Here is a 22,128-nt window from a genome sequence, read left to right as displayed (position 1 = left end):
CATAAATTGTTCACCCTCTATAACACTGATAGAGAGATATGCACAGCTGTTTGCCCCCCCAGGTATTAATACATACTCTGGGTTAATTAATAAGTAAAAAGTGATTTTATTAAATACAGAAAGTAGGATTTAAGTGGTTCCAAGTAACAGCAGACAGAACAAAGTGAATTACCAAGCAAAATAAAATAAAACATGCAAGTCTATGCCTAATACAGTAAGAAAACTGAATATAGATAAAACCTCACCCTCAGAGGCGTTCCAGTAAGCTTCCTTTTACAGAATAGTCTCCTTCTAGTCCGGGTCCAGCAATCACTCACACCCCCCTGTAGTTACTGTCCTTTGTTCCAGTTTCTCTCAGGTATCCTTGGGGATGGAGAGGCTATCTCTTGAGCCAGCTGAAGACAAAATGGAGGAGTCTCCCAGGGGTTTAAATAGGCTTTCTCTTGTGGGTGGACACCCCTCCCTCCTCCTATGTAGAATTCCAGTTACAAGATGGAGTTTTGGAATCACATGGGCAAGTCACATGTCCATGCATGACTCAGAACTTACAGGTAGCAGCCATGGTTCACATGCTACCTTGAACATCCTCATGTAGACTTCTTATGTGGATTGGAGCCTTCCAAGATCCATTGTCCGTTAAGTGCTTCTTATTGGGCACTTAACTTGCAAATTCCTTTCTAAAGAAGCTGACCAAATGCCTTACTAAAGCTATTTAAAATCAAACAAGTATACAGCCAATATTCGTAACTTTGAATACAACAATGACACATGCATACAAATAGGATGAATATATTCAGTAGATCATAACCTTTACATAGATATGTTACATGGCATATGTAGCATAAAACACATTCCAGTTATGTCATATATACATTCATAAGCATATTTCCATAACATCTGATGGGGTGCAACGTCACAATGTCAATGTGAAAAGTTCCACTGACTGCAATGGCTCAGGATCAGTTGTTCTCTGTGAGTACATGGTAGATTTTTGTTATTAGGGAATGATTATGAAGATTAAAAAACCTGTTCCTTACCGGTGGAAAAGTAGTGTCTAGTTCCCTGTCACTTTTCAAACCTGGCGACAGCTGTAGCACTATCAGCTTTTATTTCTCCAGTCCTAGGTTTTTCTTGGGATCTTATCAATAGACACTTGTTGTCCAGATAACCTACCTTCCAAATTACCAATCTCTAAACACAACTCATTCAAAGAGGCTCTTTCAAAGAGGTTTGTCCTTAGCTTTGGGATATTTTAAGAGTTGAGCAGTACTGAGCAGTATTTTTAAACAAGAGTGTCTCATAATTTTTATGGGGTTTTACAATATTTAGAGCTTTTCTGCCGAAGCATCACATTCCGAAGTATCACGACTGGGTGATCATTCATGTTATGAGGCTTAACACTGGAAACCCACGTATCAAAGGGAGAATAGTCCCATAGCTTTCTAAAACCCCACTATTGATATTGTTCAAACTGCAAAAATTTAACCTGGGGAATCTCCCTGTTTTCACTCTCTAAGTCTTGTCTTAGGATCAAAAGCAGAGATTTGAGAATTAAAATAATAATACTGGCCTATCACAGAGGCGTACTGTGAGTATTGGACACTGAGTAACATGCTAATTGTTAATTAACTTACACAACAGTTTGAAAATGCCAAATGCTACAAATGTTATTATTAACAATATAAATAAGCTTGACAGAATTAGATTTTTTTTGACAAATATCAATGTTTATTTGTAAGCTTTATTTTTATCTATTTAAATTTTCACAGTTGTGCAAAATTATGGGTTGTAAGCATTTTTATTTCTATTTTTCTCAGTTTAAATGTTCACAGTTGTAGGAAATTGCGAGGGGAGGGTCAGACAATTATTTAATGACAGAAGACGTTGAGATTCAAAAGTGAAAGCTTTATAACCATTAATACACAAATTGTCAACGTTACATGTCAACGTATACAAATTAAACAGCCTTAAATCAAACTCTACATTCTCTAGCAGCATTTTTGTTACTTTGCCTGTCTGTAAATTTCAATTATTATCAATGGAAACATTTTTTGCCAGATTGTGCATGTACGGTGAAATCAATGTTTATTGACATTTACCAATAAAAATCTAATCCTTTCAAAGCTAAGCTGTAACTGGGGAAGCCTGATTCCTCCTATGCATGTGCACTATACCAAGGGTTCTCAACCTTTTTCTTTCTGAGTCCCTCCCAATATGCTATAAAAATTCCACAGCCCATCTGTGCCACAACAGTGGGTTTTCTGCATATAAAAGCCAGGGCCGATGTTAGGGGGTAGCAAGCAGGACAATTGCCTGGGGCCCCATATCACAGGGGCTCCCGTGAAGCTAAGTTGCTCAGGACCCCAGGGTTCAGCCTATCTAACGCTGGCCCTGCTTGGTGGCCCCCCTGAAACCTGCTCGTGGCCTCCCAGGGGGCCCCGGACCCCTGGTTGAGAACGGCTGCACTATACCATCTTCACCAGAGTATGTTTATTTTCTGAAACTTTTCCAGGTAATTAGTGCTGGGAAATACCCACTCTGAATCTATCCAGGTGTGATTCAATACCCACCATTTGGAATTCATTGCTTTATTCTATTGAAATGGAAGGATTTTTTTTCTTGGCAATTTAAGCCTTCCGGGTTAAATATTAGTTTAAGTATGTTTGCTTCATTATCCACCACAGCACTCAAAGGTAGTTTGCTGTTGGGATCATGGGGACCACAGAACTAAAAAGAAAATGTTACTTTGTACTAACAGTCACAGGACTTGATCGTACAACCCTTCCACACGTGCATAATCCTGACTAGTGCAAATAAGGGTTGTGGGATCAGGCCCATAACTAGTGACCCACATACAAGAGCAATTTTAAAAGAAACAAATGTTATAATAACAAAATAAGGAGAAAAACTGTACATCGCACACACGCACGCACACAATGTCAAAGTTACGCTAGATTTACCTTGATGTAAGCCAGAGCAGAAATTTGGCCCAAGAACTTTAAACATTTCTATCTGTCAAAAAAAAGACCGCTCTGGTAGAGGAATTTGATCAAGGACACACACTTCCTATACAGATAGGCTATCTGTTGTCTTCACTGGTTCAGTCAGGTGCAGTTACCATCAGCTTTTTCAAAACTGAAGTGAATGCTTAGCTCTGTGAGTTAGCGAAACTATTTATAGCTTTATTTTGAACATGCGGTTTGTGTTACTGTGATTAGGCTCCATTCTGTGGAGGGAGAAAAATGACTGCTTTAGACTTGATCAGATGTAAAAAAAGAAAACAAATTAGTTTAAAATAAATTAAGCCACCTTAAGATATGAAACAAAAGCCATGTTAGGTATGAGAGCCATTTTCCAATTATCAAGTTTAACAGAACAATTGCTGCATCTTAATTCCAGACAACCTCTATTCAGAACTCCAACCTAATCGTTATCTTAGATTTTATAGCACTCACCACCATAGTATCTAATCACTCTATTAGAAGCCGATCTTTCTCCCAAGGCCTACGGATTTTCATTTTTCTCCCTCTGCAGGGAGCATATTATTAAATGCTCATCACTGTGCTCATGAGCTCTAGTCTGCAGGACAGACGCTATACGAAGTATGGACTGATTGTTAACTCTTAAACAGTTGCTGGATCAAGTCCTAAAGTTGTAACTTGTGCCTGGATTTATGAAACCCAGGAGAGTGGGATCCAAATTAGTCCTAAATGTGTCTTGATTAACTTAGACTCAGGTCCTCAAATGTATTTAGGCTCCTATTGATTTCAATGGGAACGGAAGCTAAATACCTTCGAGGAGCTAAGCCTTAGCTCCTTAAACTCTTTCCTCCCTTCTTCTATGGCTACTTCTAGATATCACATTGTTATACAGCCTGCGGTTCTTGATCTGACTTGCTTATTATTTTTTTTTTAAATAAATGAAAGGCTTTTGATCAGACCAGCTATGGCAGCTATGACCAGACTGACAGATAAAGCAATTTTCTATCATATCACTGGGAGGCCTTATTGAATTACATGTAAGTATTTTTTGGGGCCATTGTATAAAATCAATGGTTTATGTATTATTGTATGTAACCTCCTGGGGGCGGGGAGATGTACAGAGGTGAGATCAGGGGGGTTCAAAGGACTGTACTGAACAATGTGCCAGACAAGAATGGACTTTTGGAACAAAAGTGTTAAGTGATTTTCCTGGGGAATATCTATGGGGAGGTGAATGCAAATTCCCTACCTCTGGTTATACAAAAACACAGCCTTTTGGAGCTACACACTGAAGAGTGGGTCATTGTCTGCTGATTGTCTGTTAGATGAGGCCGAGATAAAGGCCCAAGCTGCATAAAGTAAAGACTGAGCTATTCCTGGGAGTTCTGGCTCTGAATCTGAGACAGTTATGAACTTGTAACCACAGAGAAAACACAGCTGTGGGTTTTGAAGAACTAACACCTACCAGAGCCTGAGGTTGGAGTTGGGTGATCTCTGGTAAGCTTTTTAGCACGCATGTAGGTTCTTTTATTGTTTTTAATATGTTTCTCTGTGACACGTTCACCTTAAGAATAAATGTGCTTGCTTAGAAACAGCTGTGTGGTAACTGCAGGCAATTATGCTATTAATATCCTTGGGAGAGAAAGCAAAGCCCAGGTGCTGGCTAGTTGAGGCAGTCTGGCTTGCGGGAGATACCACAGTGTAAGCAGGGAACCGCACAACCTGGAAAGACCCTGGTCAGGAGGGAGAAAGACACAGGTCTGCCCAAGAGAGGCAATGGCTAAGGAGCTGAGAGCCTAGGGTGAATGCCTTCGATGGACCATGGAGGGAGGAGAACGGATGCAGTTGCCCTGAACTGTGACAACCAGTATGTTACAGTCACAAGAGAAGATCCTTGACTTGGCCAGAAAAAGATGATTATGGTGAGATGTATTGAATATTTTCATTGGTCTCTGACTTGCCCCCGCTCCTCCTGCGTCCATGTTTACCGCTGAAACTATAATTATTCACAACAAAACAATCTTAACTATTACAGGGAGTAGATGGGGCACTAACTCTGTAAGTGATCACTTCTAACGTCCCCAACGTCCTGGAGGACAGGTAAGGAAAAAACAAAAGACTAAGAGACAGATCCTCAGCTGGCATCAATTGTCATTTCTCCTTTGACTTCAAATGGGGCTCTGTACAATCTACACCAGCTGGGTATCTTCCCCTTAACACCTGAGGGCCTGATCCTGCAAAGTCATGTAGACTTAGGTGAGCAGCCATCGAAACTACTGGTATAAGTAAATGTATTTACATACAGAAGTATTTGCAGAATCGAGCCCTAACTATGGAATGCCACCTATCCTGAGTCATGGTGATTTCATGGTGCATTAACAAAAGTTACAACTGTCCTAATATATGAAATCTCCACTAACATCCACTAAGTGAGCACAAGACAGAGTAGCAAGTAATCTCCCTGTCAGAAAGTGGCTCTAGTAGTCAAGAAAAGAAAATCTAGCTGAGATCCCACTTTTTCTCATTAACTAAAGCAAATATTTACCAGTGTTTAACTTGTTGCTTACTCTTATTTTTTTCAGGATAAAGAGCAAAGAAACTGTCCCGTATCAGTTCCCAGCTTTCCTGCAATGCTCAGGTTGAGTTCTGTGTTCTATTTCTACTCTTACGGACTGTCAGGATTCCAAAATGTTGCAATAGTTTTTTCTTTACTATCTGTTTTTTCAAGGAACAAAAATTGCACAATAATCTCACTTTTGGCATCTCACTGGAGGGAACAGTAACAACCCCCAAAGAAAACAATGAACAAAACCTTGAAGATGTGTACATTCCTGAGCTACCACATGGTCTTCTTACTGTCACCCTTGCCCTTGCTCTTCCTTCTCCACATCACCCCAGGTCTGTTTATGCCCATTGTGGTATCATGTCAAATCTAGATAGTGCACTTTTCAGGGCAAGGATCATATTTTTTACTTGTTTTTGTGAAGAATTTGTTAAAATTAGTTACCACTAATTATGATACTAGATTTTTTGATTCCCCAGTTTTACATCAACTGCAAGACTTTGTAACGTGCCACATTTTATCATGAGCTATTTCCAGCATATACACATTGTGCTGCCAACTTCTATTCACAGAAACATCATGGAAGTTTTAAGGGGGGAAAAAAGCACTTTTGTGTGAAAAGTACAGTATAGAAAAGATATGCAAAGAGAAAAAATATTGCAATATATAGCCAGCATATGCCTTTCTTATTACTAATTCTTATTACTAATTTTTCAGAGAAGTTTTCCCTTGTAAAATAACTCTGAAAAGTACAGATCCATTTTTCCAGGTTCAACTATCACATTTTTTTTCAAGTTGGCAAGGTTGAACTCTGTCACAAAACAGAAAACTGAGCCAAAACACCAGCTATATTTTCCAGCTCTTGGAGATATAATATCGTCCCAATCCCACACGTACTGTGCCTAACTTTAAACATGAGTAGTCCTATTGACTCAATGGGATTACTCATCAGATTAAGGTTAAATTTGAAGGATTGGAGTTTATATCAGCGGAACAAAAATGAGTTGTAAAAAGATTGCAGTGCAGTCTTGAATACATAGGACTGCATTGTAAAGTGATTGCTATATGCACATTTTTGTGGCCATGTAAGATGTTATGACTGCATTGCCAAGGAACTTGATTGGCAACCCAAGAAGGATTTTGTCAGTGTGGTAAACAGCATAGATTTTACCCTAAAGCAATAAGTAACACATTATTTCCAGAGAGTAGTACCTTATTCTTGCTAGGATTTGTGTTTTCATTAACTTTTTTTGCTGTCTTTCATCATCAACCTGTGTATATCTGATAGGCATTATTATTATTTTGTTTTTTATATCAATGGTGTTAGTATCAAACAGCCCAAAACAAGGATCAGGGCCCCACTGTACTAGGTACTATACAAACAAATATCATAAAGATAATCCATACTCAAGGGATCACAATCTAGGATTTAGGCTAGCGTTTCTCAGATGTGGCCACCAGGGGCTTTTCTTGTGGCCACAGCCTCCGGGGCTGGGAGGGGAGGGCAAAGTAGCGCCCCCGCCCCCTCTAGGGGTGCCAGGTTTCCAACCGGAACGCCCAGTCAAAAAGGGATCCTGGTGGCTCTAGTCAGCACCGGTGACCGGGCCATTAAAAGTCCAGTTGGTATGGGGCTGGCAGGCTCCCTATCTGGCTCCACACGGCTCCCCAGAAGTGGCGACATGTCCCTTGGATCCTAGGCAGATGGATGGCCACAGGGGCTTCGTGTGCTGCCCCCGTCCCGCCTCGAGCGCTGGCTCCGCAGCTCCCATTGGCCGCAGGCGGAGGCAGCACGCAGAACTGTCTGGCCGTGCCTCCACCTATGAGCCAAGGGACATGTCACTGCTTCCCAGGAGTCACATGAGGTAAGCCCCGCCTGGACCTCACACCCCTTCCTATGCCCCAGCCCCCTGCCCCGAGCCCCCTCCCCCACTCCACCCCAAATTCCCTCCCAGAGCCCACACCCCTCACCCCCTCCTGTGCCCCAACCCCCAGCCCTGAGTTCCCTCCTGCACCCAAACACCCCCCAGAGCCCATACCCCTCACCCCCTCCTGTGCCCCTGCCCCAGCTCAGAACCCCTTCCCACACCCCAAACCCTTCATCCTCGGCCCCACCTGAGTCCACACCCCCAGCCAGAGCCCTCACCCCCCCTTGCACCTCAACACCCTGCCCCAGCCCAGATCCCCCTCCTGCACCCTGAACCCCTCATTTCTGGTCCCACCACACAGCCCACACCCCCAGCCCAGAGCCCATACCTCTTCACACACCCCAACCCCCTGCCTCAGCCTGGAACCCACTCCAAACCCCTCAACCCCCCCCCCAGCCTGGAGCCCCCTTCTGCACCCCAAATCCCTCATCTCTGGCCCCACACCAGATCCCACACCCCCTGCAACACCCCAACCCCTTGTCCCAGCCCGGTGAAAATGAGCTAGTGAGTGAGGGTGGGGTGCAATTAAAAAGTTGGCAACCCTATCCCTGTCTGTTCCTCCTGGATGTACCATCTTGGTGTTGGTTCCTGGGGCCGCCAGCAGGGGTTGGGTCCTGCCCCCTCTGGAGACACCTGGGGCACAATGCTGGAGAAGCAGGCAGCCAGTTAGTTCCCCGCCTTCCCAGGGGCGGTGGGGCTCAGGCTTTGGCCTTGAACCCTAGGGTGGTGGAATGGCAGGCTCCAGCCGCACAGTTTCAGGTTTCAGCCTCGGGCTCCGGCTACATGGCTTCAGGCTCCAGCCCTGGGCTCCAGCTGTGCGGTGGCAGGCCTTAGGCTCCAACAGCGAGGCTTCAGACTCCAGCGGCCTGCTGCCTCCCCGGCCTCCCACCCAGGGCTTAATTTGTCCCCGGGCTTGGCAGGGTTGAGTAAGTCTGCTGTGAAAAGTGATACTTGTATGTTAGTTAATATCACTTTTCACAACAGGCTTACTAGCTAGCAATAAATAAATTACAATGATTTGGATGTGTATATGTGTATATTTATTTGGCTTTCCTAAAGCTAATTAAGTATTTTAGGAAAAAGTGTGAGAGCAACCACCAGCAAGAGTTGGTGGCCGCACTCTGAGGCCACCAAAACATGTGTCCTGAGAACCCCTGATTTAGGCATTGCACAAAAAGGCACGGCTCAATCCTGCAAGATGCTGAGCATTCTGTGCAGTTCAGAGAAACACCTAAGCACATGCTTAACTTTAAGCAGATGAGTAATCCCTGACCATCTAAAATTGAGCTAAAGCTATTATCCAACATCTACAGTAGAAAAGAGTTGAGTAATAATAATAAAATAATAGGTACAGTATTAACTTTTCCTTGTCATGAAACTTGGTTCCTGATAAAGTGGTCCTCTCAATGAGAAGGCTAGAGCACCCTTGTCCCTAGAACATATGATGAAATGGGGAGGCCAAGAAAACTATCTAATTTTCTGAACAGACTGTTTATATATCACAACAGTGCTAATGAGTGGGAGGAGTCATGTGTCATAATAAAAACAATGAGGCATGCCAACTATGATCTACTCCCATTGTATGTCCTGTGTGATCTTTATTATACATCAGTGAAGTGGAACCACAGACAGGTCACCAGGGCCGCCCAGAGGATTCAGGGGGCCTGGGGCAAAGCAATTTCGGAGGCCCCTTCCATAAGAAAAAGTTGCAATACTATAGAATACTATATTTTTGTGGGGGCCCCTGCAGGGCCTGGGACAAATTGCCCCACTTGTCCCCCCCTCTGGGCAGCCCTGCAGGTCACTAGTACAGCTGAAGAAGTGGGTATTCACCCACGAAAGCTCATGGTCCTATACGTCTGTTAGTCTACTAGTCTATAAAGTGCCACAGGACTCCTTGCTGCTACTACAGCTGAAGAGGTCATGCAGGAAGGCAGCTAGTGATGGGGGAAACTAAAGATTCAGAGTCTGCATTAGGTTTGGGCTGCCAATTTAGCACTATTCACACAAAATATTTTTTAAAAAATCAGGGGGGGAAGTGTAATAAAAGGGGCTGTAAAACTGGGAGAACAAGGGTTGAGACACTGCCTGAGTCCCATGACAGATACAGAATATGGGTGGCAAAAATGGCAATGACCGAATATTTTATTAAGCTGCTAAAACTGCAGCATGGTTCTGAGGATACAGCACTAGACTGGGAGTCTGGAGACTTGGGTGCGAGGGTTAGCTCTGCCACCAAACTTTTATGGGCTCTTGGGCAAGTAACTGTGGCTCAGCTTCCCCATCTGTAAAATGGGTGTGATGGTACTTGCTTCCTTTTATAAAGTGCTTTGAGATCTATGGCTCAAAAGTACTACACAAGAGCTAAGCATGGATACCATTCTTCCCAGATCGCAGGGACACCCGGCTGATGGACACATTGGAAATGGGTTTCAAATAAATACACAGACGTACTGAAACTTTCAGAACACCCATGGCTCTCAGTTTAACTCTGTGCTTACCATTTAGAATGGAACCATCAGGCAGCTGGGTGAACTTTGACATTTTTATATTTTTTTCTTAGTTAAATTGCAGCTGGTTGGACTAATGGAGTATATAGCCACATGTGAACATAAGGAAAGGGATAAGAGAAAATATTAGCTTCTTCTTTAGCACTATATTATACTCTTCCTCCATGAATGGACAATGCTCCTTGTCATGTTACTGTATTGTACAGATTTGCTGTCAGAGCAGGCAATGGCCTCCTTAGAGGAAATGCCAAATTTGAATGCATCTCCTTTATCGATGTCATCGTTCTATGACTAAAAAGACAACAGTATTTTGCATGCACTGTGGAGCAAGGATAATCTGTATTCCGGTTTTTCTAGGTATTAATTTTATAAACGTGGAAGCTCATGCACTATGGTGATGGGAAGGTCGGGGGAGGGAGAGAGAGAGATTCTTCCCTTTGCACAAAACTGCAGAGAGATTTAACAGGATGGAATCAGTAAGTTTCCTCTTTAAAAATTCAGCATTCATGAGCATCTGCTGAACAAAGGCAAAAATGTCAATTGAAAGGGAGTGTCAGTAATAACATACCTGCTCTCCCACTGCTATGCTTTCACAGAGTTGTAAAGAAAGAAAACTACAATTTTGCCTGAGGAAAGTGGGATTCAGAAAGTTTAAAGGATTTTTTTGGAATGTGAGATGAGTTAAATGCTTCCCTTAGAAACTACTGCCCATATACTGATGTGAGTATAATGCTTAACCCAATGGCTGCAAGAAAACAGTCAGAGAAGAACTCCAGGAAAACTTCTGAGGCTTCATCTTCAGAGGAAGAGACTGGAGACATGGAAGACCAGGAGGACAAATAAGCAGAGAGTAACTCTCAAGAACGTCTACATGGGGCTACTTACATGTCCCTCTTAGGCAGAAGAGTCCTGGTTTTTCAAAAGCTGCATCCTTCACATTCCAACATTATTGAATGCAATTTTTTTGCTAAATTTGCTGGGCTTGAACCTGTCTCCTCTGCCCACTCTCTGTTATCTTACAATCTAAACAAAAATAGAGCAGTATTAACAAGGTGTGAGTTAAACTTCACAATTCAGTCAAACTTCCCCTCCCTTTCTTGCATTGGCATCATGTCTGTTCTGACTGTAAGCTCTTAAAGGAAGAGATTTTGTCTTCTTGTCTTTCAGGAGGGTGCCTAATGCACTGTTGGCTTTATACAAAAGATTAATAATTATGTAATATTCTATTGCCCTTTTGTTAGAAGAAGAAACTGGTGCAATCCAACTTACTTACAAAGACTGTACATAAAGTCCTGCTTCCTTGAACACAGTAGGAACAAACAACACCAGGTAGTTTCCTTGCTCACAACTTCAAAACCCGCCTCTACAGCCAATCCTGTGCTCCAAGGAACTATGTCTTTTGCTCACCCGCAGGACCACTCTGACAACTACCTCTCTTGCTGTCTGTAGCTAGCTTTCTTTTGGTTTTCTCTTTGCTTTTGGCCACTCACACACACAGCTGCAACCAATCAATCCACAAGCTCCTGCATTTGTAATCAGTCCCCAGGAAAACCCAAGGTTTATCTTCTGCTCAGGACTTGCCATACTGGCCAGTGACTTCTATTGCTTCAGCTATCACTGCACTAAAGAAGCTAAATTGTTCCCTCCCTTTAGTCTGAATGAAGGGTACTTAGTACATCCATTGACTTTAACCATGTCTGAGGTAATTTTATTTTATTGGACCAACTTCTGTTGGTGAGAGGCAAGTTTTCTAGCTACACAGAGCTCTTCTTCAGGTCTGGAGACCAGGGTCTGGAGTCCTGAAGAAGAACTGTGTGTAGCTCAAAAGCTTCTTTCTTTCATCAGCAGAAGTTGGTCCAATAAAAAGATATTACCTCACCCACTTCGTCTCTCTAATATCCTGGAACTAACACAGCTACAATAAGACTGTATTTAACAGGTCTGTAATTTATCTATAGATCAAAGATATGGCTGATGGCAGCCATTAGCACCTTCCAGCATAACAATAATATATTTGCATTTGCCCTTCTCCCGCTTACTTTTGCACTGCACAGTGAAACCCGTACAAGGCAAATACCTGAATTAAGAGACAGCCCAAAAATCTGAGTTCAGTTCGGCTACACCAGGGGTGGCCAAACGTACTGACCCTCTGAGCCGCATCTGACAATCTTCAGAAGTTCGAGAGCTGGGACACAACTGCAAGGGCTTGGGGCTTCAACCCCACTCCTGCTGAAGCCCCGAGGCCCAGCAGGCACGCCCTGCGGGGCTGAAGCCCAAAGACACCCACCTCCACACACAAACACTGGGCAGAAGTTACTACCCCACCATCCCACTGCAAAGCAGAGATCCCAAGCTCTCTTGCCCCTCCCCCCCGGTCTGGTAGGTGGAGAATGGGAGGAATGTGGGGGGCTCTGCAAGCCAAACTTTAACTGTAAAAGAGCCGCATGTGGCTCGGGAGCCACAGTTTGGCCACCCCTGTGCTACACCTTTATTAGGTGGCCACGTTGGTGGAGCAGCCAATTTTGGTTGGTCCCTTGTATGTAACTATTCCTGCTCTTCCCTTTCTTTCTTCTCACCCCCTCCATTTCATGCCCAAATATTGATGCCAGGGAGGGAGAGGAAGTGTTTAGGGTGGCTCATGAGTGTAGAACTAAAGATCAATGGGATGAAACTGAACACAAGAAAATGTGGGCTAGAGAATGAAGACAGGGAGATCTAATGGTGAGTTTTACGAGCCTCTTAGTGAGAGTGGTGGAAGTTCTATAACAAGAGTAATTTAAAACTAGACTTAGCAAAGCCCTGGAGAATATACCACAATAGACCCTTTCCCTGGGAATCAGCAAATTAACAAAATAAGTCCTGGTCTACCCTTAAAAATTAGATTGACCTACCTATGTCACTCAGGGCTGTGAAAAATGTCATGCCTCTAGTGCAGTGGTTAGGTCAACCTAACCCCTGGTGCAGACACAGCTAGGTGGATGGAAGAAATTTTCCCTCAGCCTAGTTCCCTTCTTCTCCCAAACTAGCTACCTCCTCTTGGAAAGGTGGATTTACTACATGGGCAGAGCTGGAGCTGAGCCACTGTAGCACTTGTTGTGTAGACATAACCCCACAGAGGAAACACAATAATACAGACAGTGATACAACGTCACCGAACTGTCTCTGTTCATTCAGTAACCATTTATGATAATTCTGCTTGTTCTGTGACCATTAGTAAACTCTTGGTAATATGAGATCTCACTTACATACTTGGCTCTTAAATCTCTGTGGCAGGAGCAAACCTACACCACGGAGGGAATGGACTAGCTGAGCTAACACCTGCAGCAGTACTATGGAGCACAGAAGTGCCGCATCGATGGAAACCCAAAGCTGCTCTGCACAGCAGCATCTTACAGAATAAACTGCCTGTTGTCATCGTCACATGCAACTGGGATTAAACTGATCACTGGTGAATTGTAAAGAGGGAAAAGTTAATGGGTTTGTAAACATTGCTTATTGTGAGCTTGCCAGACTTGAAGGGTCAATGGGAATACTAGCTAGCAAAGACAACCAGCTGATTCGTACTGTACAGTGATTTGGAGGGATTAATCTGAAGCACGTAGCAGCCAACCAGAGTCTGTGTATGAGTATGTGCCCCAAGGAAATGTGTTTGTAAAAAAGGGGGGAGGGGAGGGCTTTGACAGCTGAGCCTGGTAAAAACCAAACAGTAACAGACAGAAATTATTTCAGAGTAGCTGGCAATGCCAACATGAAAACGTGACAATGCAAACACAGCCAGTCGCTGCCTCAGTTAACTTTGTGACCTAAAACCAAGGCAATTTAACCTACGCTCACATTCTCACCACTTCCTGGCACCCTGGCCCATCTCATTCTTCCCCTCCCACAACCACTCACCACACACACACCATCCAATCCACTCCTCTTCCCCAACCCAACCACAGGGAGGGTGAGAGGGACTTGGCCGCTGGTCCCAGGATTCTTACAGCCTGGGGAGCAGCACTAGGCTCTTCCCTGGCATTCCCGTTTAGGGAATGAGAGGGGCTCCAGCCAGGAAAATCAGCTCAAGCCTTCTCTCCTCTTTCCCACACGAGAAGGTGGCCAAAGCCACAGGCATCTCCTCTTCCTCTCCAAGCCCAGGAAGGCCTCTACAGAAGTAGGCAATGCTTTGTTCTCATTCCCCTTCGGGGGCCAGAGATCACGAAACTGCTAGGACATTTTCTCACCCCTCATGGCGGGGGCAGGGGTTTTCCAGTACCAGGGAGACAAGTGTACAATGGTTCTGGGGGTTCAGCATAGAACTGTATGCAGGATGAGTAGGAGCACTACTTGGTACTTCCCTCTGCTCAGGCTCACACGCCACTGAGCTGGCCACACATCTGGCCTTGAGGTTCAGAAAAGGGGCTAGCTCATCAGGTGAACGCCTGGCTGCCCAATCAGTAGAAAAGATGACCTGTTTTCCCTTTCCCTAGTGTCCCCAGTCTGTGACCATGATCAGTCTCAGGAAAACTTGAACACAATATCTTTGGTTTAGACAGCCAAGCCTTGGGAAAGATCCAGCACTTTGTGGTCACTGAGGGAAGGAAAAGTCTGTCACTACAGAAGACCCTGGTCCTGGGGCAAATCCTGCTTCCTCATTCATGGAAGACCCTGAACACAGAGGAAATTGAACAATTCTGCTGCATGGGGGCAAGGAGAGCGGGATGAGGACAGTTTGCCAAGGGGCTTACATGCTTTGGGTCCCATAAAATACACCGCCTGTGTCCCAGTGTGGAGGGTGACGTGAGGGGCAGGCTGGGGGAAGGGTGTGGCTGGTGGATCTGTGACCATACTGATTTCTTGACCCAACTCTCCCATGTCTCTGATGGGGGGAATATCAGGCACAGGGCCTACTATAATTCTGAGGTTGCAGTAGTTACACAAAGTGGCCCGATAGGGAAGATTCCTCAGGATTTACTTGAGTTGTACAATTGCTCCAGACCAGTACACTGTGGTTCTAGTCTGAAAAGCGATTCCGTAAGACTGGCAGCTTTTTACTCACCAGATGTGTATGTTCAGAGTCACATCTGCTGACAGCAGTGACTTCAGATAACTCTATACCACTTCTTACTCTTTCTAGCTAACTCTGCAGAGCCAAAAGAGCTGACTGCCAGAAGCTGAGCCTGGATGACAGGGGATGGATGTCCACTTGATAATGGCCCTGTTCTGGTCATTAGCTCTGAAGCTTCAGGCACTGGCCACTGTCAGAAGACAGGATACTGGGCTAAATGGACCAGTGGTGTGACCCAATATGGCTGTTCTTATGAGAGAGAGTGTCAGATTCAATTCCTTCTTGTACAACATCATCAGAATTCTAATTACGGGCCCCATCATTTACCTCATTTATAGTGCAAGCCCACTATAGGCAATAGAGTTACACAAGTGTCACCAAGGGCATAATCTGGAGACAATGAGGTTACACAGACACAACAGGAATTCCTATGAAACATTGGAAGAATTTACCAAAAGTTGCGAGGGATTCTCCATCACCAGCAATTTTTAAATCAAGATTGGATGTTTTTCTAAAAGATTTCTTCTAGAAATTATTTGGGTGAAGTCCTATGGCCTGTGTTACACAGGAGATCAGACTAGATGTTCACAATTGGCCCTTCTGGCATCTTGAAATCTATGAAATGGAGGGCATAGTGTGGCCTGCAGAACATTTATTACCGTGGTAATGATGATGTACGAATTGGAAAGCTCTCAGACCCCAGAATGACATTGCAGGGCTGGGTGTTAGAAAAACCATCCATTTACTTGTCAACTGAGCACATTGTATCTGGAGCCACAATAAACAGAGAACTCCACAGTGCCACTGGGACATGGATCTGAGGACTATCTGTGCGTCATGAGAGAACAAGTGTCAACCTTCATGTAACCTGAGTCTGTTTGGCAATCCTGACGTTCTACTTTCTGCAAGGATTAGATTGCTACACAGAGATGCATGCAAAGGAGCAGAAAAGGTTGGGGAACATTCCCTGTGGGCCAGTAAAGCACATGTTCCCAACTCTTCCTGCTATTTCAACTGCAGCAGAACAACAACAAAAGGTGTGGCTTTCCCATATTGCAAAATGCCTGCCCACTCAGGGGTGTGTTGGTTTGAAGGCTCCGCCCCAGGGATCTGGGGTCACTTCACTCTTGTGCTAGGGAAAAGACTTCAGGAGTTTTTATTGTGAACAATTACTGCACAATGGTGATTTTCTACAAGGTGAATGATCTGCAAAGCATGTCCCTGGTTTACGTGTATGATTACAGGAATTTTGAATTGAAAGTCTTATCTAAACAGAGATCTTATCTCCATAGTAGCAGGGACTAAACCCATGTGTTCATTGTCAATCAAAAACACATTTTGTGGATGGAAATTCAAAGATGCATGGAATGAATGAAACAATACTGACAGGTACATAAGCATTGCAAAACCTGTTCACACCCATGATTCATCTAGTCCAGTATCCTCTGTCTGACAGTGACCAACATCGGATGCTTCAGAGGAAGATGCAAGAAACCCTGCAGTGGGCAGTTATGGGATAACTTGCTCATAGGGGTGTGGAGTATGGTATACTCTATTAAAATTGTAAGCTACCATTTTAAATGCTATGGGATTTCCTGGCCTTGCTTGCAGGCAGGGGGCTCTATGTAGGGAAGCATGCAATCATATCCAGAGTCAGTTTTCAGAAAGCCAGCATAGAGTAAGATGGGGTGCATTGTGCCGCTGGTTTAGGGAGCAGCCTGCTTTGTCTCTCTCTGGTTTGGGGTTCTTGTGTGTTATTGTCCTGAATTCTAAGCAACACAGTAATATTACATTGCAACCTTCCTGCAAGAGTATTTGATATTTGTATCTAATTTCTCTGTTTGACTGCCATGAACATAACAAGGAGATGCCCTGAAACATGCAGGTTTAACTGAACAAGTTAATAAGAAGACACGATTTTTGCATTTTTGTATCCAAGATTCATTTTAACTAAGAATGTTCTCTAGAGTTTCCATCTTTGGGGAGGATTTCAGGAGGGAGGAAAGGTCTCATTCCACATAAAACAGAAAAAAAAGAAAAGTAGAGAGTTCTTCCAGAGAAGGATCAGCATTCTTTGGATCCTCCCCTCCTACTTTCCCACCCTGAAGGACCCACGCTGCAACCGCAACTCCTTTAAGCAGGAGAGAGGGTGGGATGCCCAACACCTCTTTAATCAGTCACTGGGGGGTGACTGTCAAGTGACATCAGTTGGACTGTATCCAGAAGGGCTGAACACGTGACCTCTGGATACAGTGCCAGCTTGAACACTCCTTGGCACTACAGAACACTAATGAAAACACTATGTTTATGGAGCCCTTTCCACTTAAGGATCTCAAAGCCCTCTACAAACATTAATGAAAGGGCCCTCTCACCCAGGGAAGTGTTCTTTCCTGGAGGCACAATGAAGCCCAGAGAGATTAGATAACTTGCCTGAGGTCATAGAGGAGATCTGTAACAAGGCCAGGAAAAGACCCTAAGTCTATTGATCCATGGACCTGTGTTTTAACCCAAGACCATCCTGCCTCTAGGCCAATTCCATGTAGTTTTAAACACTCTTTCCTCTGTCTCTCCCAAGTACTGGGAAAGAATGTGATTATGATTAATACACAGGGCTCATATTCAGCCCTGAGTTGCATGAATGCAGCAAAGCTGTCTTCAGTGGGACTGCATGGATGCAAGTGAGAGCACAGGTCGACCCACTGTGTCTTCTTCACACCAGGACTCTTTGCCTATCATACTAAGATGCCTCTTATAGCATGGGAGCTGAGAGGAAGCAGAATGCAGAGAGAGGCAAACTGAATATAAAAATGCATTAAACAGCACGAATATTGGTTCTGTTGGCCCATCTCAGGTTCAGCCCAGCAATTTTCAGCTGCATTTGGATGGCTGAGAGTTTGACTGGCCCATCCCATGGCTGCCGACAGTGCATTGCTGGCAGCAGAAGCTGTTTTGCTTTCCCTGGAGGCCAATGATTCCCCCGCTCCCCTCAGCTGTGTGAGGGCAGAGAGAGATTAAAAATGAGACCAGTGATCATGGCCCCCTTTCCCACTTTCCCTGGAATAGAGATAGGAGTGAAGAATCTCCTGCCAATAGTGCCTCTGAGCTAGGGTGACCAGATAGCAAGTGTGAAAAATTGGGACAGGGGGTGGGGTGGGGTAATAGGTCCCTATATAAGACAAAGCCCCAAATATCGGGACTGTCCCTATAAAATTGGGACATCTGGTCACCCTACTCTGGGCTAGCCTCCTGGAAACAAGAAAGAAAAGAACACCTCCTCCACCGGCCTCATAGGGCTGAGCTAGGTTAACCCACATGCACACACAGAGCCTGACAATGCTCTCACTTGTTCCCTCCAATAGACACCTAATTGTTAGTCATTACCTGTGACCACATTCTAGAGAGGGGTATTTCGTGGTCCAATAGGCCAATACTTGGCTGTGAATAGTACTTGAGGGCCTACATACAGGGGCATCCAAATATGCTGTATCATCTGAATATAGCAACTCAAATCCAATTTTCAGTCATTCCCTATTATGGATCTGTAACTAAAACAATGTCCTGTAAGAAATAACCCTATGAAATGTGTAGCGCCAGTTAACACACCACAGTGAAAAGGATACCTAACAGCCTAAACTCAACCCTTCATGACCAGCACCTCCTGCATATAAAATTCTCAACTGTCCTCTCAGAGTGTGCATAAGCCACTTCCCTTAACATGCAGGGCAGCTGCACATGCACAAAAAGAAGGGAACAGCAAATAGGCAACATCCCTCAAAACAAATAGCTCAATAAAGTCTGATTCTTACATGCAATGTCCCAGAATACATTGCAGTAGTGATCTTATTCTATATAAACCAGCCAATGTATTTAAAGAAATACAATTTCTGTTTTAATGAACATCAGTGCATTGTTAGAATGAACCTTTATTTACAAGGCAGGATATTTCAAGTAAGTAGGTTTCTATTCTTTTTTTTTAATAGGGACTCACATTTCTCTCTTCTGTTGCTCAGCTAACCGTATCTGATCATGCAGGCTTAGCCTAATTTATGATGAAAGATTATCTGAGTGATATTGAAATGCACATGCCATGTGGGTGTGGGCTTAAATCCCTGAAGTATGCCAGCTCTATGGACTGAGTAGTCCGACCTGTAGGGTCAGGATAGGAACTTGCTTTTTTGCTCTACAGTGAGTTAGTCAGTTGGTGAATATGAGCAAACTACAATCCTGCACTTTAAAAAAAAAAAACTACTCGTAAGACGGCATTTTAGTAAAAATTGAATTGAAATTAGGAGTGAAATTGAAATGTCATGTGGCAATCTCATTATTGAGCACGAACCAACTTATAAACAGAAATGTTGTGACGCAGGATTGCTATACTGAAAGGAATACATTTTAAGATAGATTCAAGTTTAAAGTAATTGTTATCTTCCTTTAGTTGGCTTTTGTCACACCTGAAAGGACACGTTAAAATACTGCTCTACACTGAAGTCAGTCTTTAAAGTCACCTAAGGCTTCCTCTCTTCTAAATGACATTGACAGGGCATAAGATCATGGGCAAGAAAAGGGTGTGGTCGCTGCATGCTGGCACCAGCCGCCCCTTCAGAGATGTTTTAAATAAGGTGAGTCAAACATGTCTTCAGAGCGTAGTTACAAAACAAGGAAACTGCTGATGAGTAATGGCTTCAGACAGACCTAATTAACTTTACTTTTTTTTTTTCATATGTGCTTCCATTCAGGCAGTAATAATGATGAAATGTCTGCAGGTCTATGAAACACCTGCAGCCACAGTGTATGCAGAGGCTCCATTAGAGCTGGTTGGAATGGCCCCCACCCCACTTGGAGCTCCTGTGGTCTCTAGGATAGCAGCCTCAATATCCTTATCACCCCCCATTGGCATAAAACATGAGTATTTTGTATGAGCTGCAGTGGAGAAAGAGGACAGTCAGGTGGGCGTGGCTAGTCCACAGCCATCTGCAGCAAGGGTGGGGCTGGTGGCATGCTCCTCCTTGCAGCCCCCTTTCTCTGGTGCCTGATAGTTTTTGTCTGGTTATTATTAATGCAGGGCCTTAGGTAGAGGGAAGACAACACAGCACCAGAGAAAAGGGAACTCTGTACTTGGGGAGCATTATTTGCCATAATTCAGGCCGTGACTGCTGCTTCACCCTGATTAGGTTTAGTAAATTACAAGTATGCTTTGAGGCAGCAGTTCTTTAAGGTTTGATAGTTTAGGAAATAGCTAATGCTGAGGAATCCATGAGGTTCTACCATTGTGTTTTATCCTGTGTCAAGCCAGGGTCCTCTGATAATGCTTCAAGATAAGCACCTGGAGTGGCATCCACAAAGGGACTTAGGTGTTGCAATGCTGACTGTCACAATGCTTAACTTTTAGCCATCTAGAAAAACAGTCACAACGCTGAGTTAGGTGCCTAGGCACTCTATACAATGGATAGGGGAAGAGAGACACCTGAGATCATAGAATATCATGGTTGGAAGGGACCTCAGGAGGTCATCTAGTCCAACCACCTGCTCAAAGCAGAACCAGTCTCCAGACAGATTTTTGCCCCAGATCCCTAAATGGCCCCCTCAAGGATTGAACTCACAACCCTAGGTTTAGCAGGCCCATGCACAAACCACTGAGCTATTCCTCCCTCAAAATGGGACCTTTAGCATTGAAAGTATCTGCCTCTACTACTTGAGCTAACTCCGTAGCTAACTACTTGAGCTAACTTTGCGATCCACAAAAGCCAGCACGCTAGGTGAGGAGTGGCCGACACTACGTAATGGGATATGCTGACGAGAACGGTGTGTGCTAGGCCCTGCCCCTGCATGGGGCATAGATAGGTGCCTAATTCCAGGCTGCAGGGAGGCACCTATCTTTGCTTGAGATCTATGACCATGAACCTGCTGCCTGGAGTCAGGTGGCTGAGACACGTAAGCCACTTCCCTATGGGAATGAGGTAGGTGCCTGCAATACTCCATGCAGAACTCGGGGGTGGGGGTGGTGTCATCTACTTCGTAACTGGTAGCCCAGCGGTTAGAGCACCCACCTAGGATGTGGGACACCAATTCCCCTCCTCTCTGCCAAAGGAGGAGAAAGCTTTTCAATTGCGGTCTCCCACCTTTCAGGAAAGTTCTGGGACCGCTGAGCTATGGGTTATTCTGAGATGGGGTTTCCTCAGTCTCTGCTCTTGAAGCTGTTCCACTGTGGCTAAATAACGAAAGTGTCACTGGAGCAGGGGGACTGGCCCCATGGTCTCCCCCCTCCCACGTGGCTGTCCTAACAATAGAGCTAGAGTCATTCCCTCACTCTCTACTTCTCTGGCCCAACAACAGCTCTGTTGAGGATACTTACATAGTCACTGGGTAGAAATGCCTCTGTAGCTCAAGTGTTAGGACATCTACCTGGGAGGTGGGAAACCATCGGGCCAATCCCCCTGCTCCAATGACTCTTTCATTATTTAGCCCCATTCTAATCCTTTCTCCCCCTTTTGCAGAGAAGGGGGAATTGAACTTGGGTCTCCCACACCCAGGTGAGGCCTCTAACCACTGGGCTAAAATTTATAATGGGGGTGGCACCACTACCTCCTCTGCCTCAGTTTTGAATGGGACCCAATCCGGCAGGTGTGCTCAGAAGCGCCTACCAGCTCGGGGCCCACATGCGAGCTAAATGGCTGAATGCCTATCTCCCCACAGTTTGAGAGTTGCTTTGTGGTGTAGGCAGGAGATAAATATCCGGACGCCTACAGTGGGGCAGCAGTGTGCATGCCTCACGGGCTAAACTTAGGCAGATAGGGAACTTTTACTACAGAAAGCCAGGTGAATTTAGGCATCAGCCAAGAGGGAGTTTTGTGGATCACAGTGGTGCTGTGCATAGGGACCTAGGCACCTAACTGTGGAATTCAGGCACCTACATTGCTTCATGGACCACCCTTGGCTCTTTGGGGAATGGTGGAATCTCCTTGACTGCTGCTGCTGCCCCTGACCCTCTGTATTTTTAGAGTATCAGCTGATGACGAAACTCAGATGCCATAAAATGAGGCACAACAAAGCAGCAGGGCCCAGGCAGTAGGAAGGGAGGGAATTCTGCAGGGTGGGAGGAGCA

The 22,128-nt window shown here is 44.6% G+C and overlaps 1 protein-coding gene and 1 long non-coding RNA gene across 2 annotated transcripts in view; both read right to left on the bottom strand.

Annotated features, from left to right (window-relative positions):
* Window positions 1–22,128, bottom strand: part of LOC101934209 (gap junction beta-6 protein) — a 70,963-nt gene that overhangs the window by 36,606 nt on the left and 12,229 nt on the right. The gene's annotated exons all lie outside the window — the stretch shown is intronic.
* LOC135983425 (uncharacterized) lies at window positions 1,706–20,762 on the bottom strand. Its single transcript, XR_010601059.1, has 2 exons — window positions 10,865–20,762; window positions 1,706–3,226 (listed from the first exon to the last, which is right to left on the bottom strand). It is a non-coding gene; the product is annotated as an uncharacterized LOC135983425 (long non-coding RNA).

This window comes from Chrysemys picta, chromosome 1 (assembly GCF_011386835.1).
Source record: "Chrysemys picta bellii isolate R12L10 chromosome 1, ASM1138683v2, whole genome shotgun sequence".
NCBI lineage: Eukaryota > Metazoa > Chordata > Testudines > Emydidae > Chrysemys > Chrysemys picta.
The sequence above is the reverse complement of the archived record's forward strand: the minus strand, read 5'-3'. Positions and strand labels throughout refer to the sequence as shown.